The following is a 296-nucleotide window of genomic DNA, read 5'->3' on the forward strand; positions in this document are numbered from 1 at the left end:
ATATTATATTATATTATATTTAATATTTTTTTATACTTTTTTTTATTGAAAGTTACTGCTTAAATAAATTGATGTAACAATATATTATTATAGATAGTAAAAACAGTAATACAACATAATACATTGACTTGTACTACGTCGATATAAATGTCATACTGCATGTAAATAATTCTTTTGCAATATTTTTAATATATGCACGTATTCACTATACTGTTTGGTCATTAAAATGTTATAGACTAGGTAGAATTGGAGAGTGTAAGCATACTATAGGACATAGGTATGAAAAAAAAATCTAA

The sequence above is a fragment of the Acyrthosiphon pisum genome, chromosome X (assembly GCF_005508785.2).
Source record: "Acyrthosiphon pisum isolate AL4f chromosome X, pea_aphid_22Mar2018_4r6ur, whole genome shotgun sequence".
Classification (NCBI taxonomy): Eukaryota; Metazoa; Arthropoda; class Insecta; order Hemiptera; family Aphididae; genus Acyrthosiphon; species Acyrthosiphon pisum.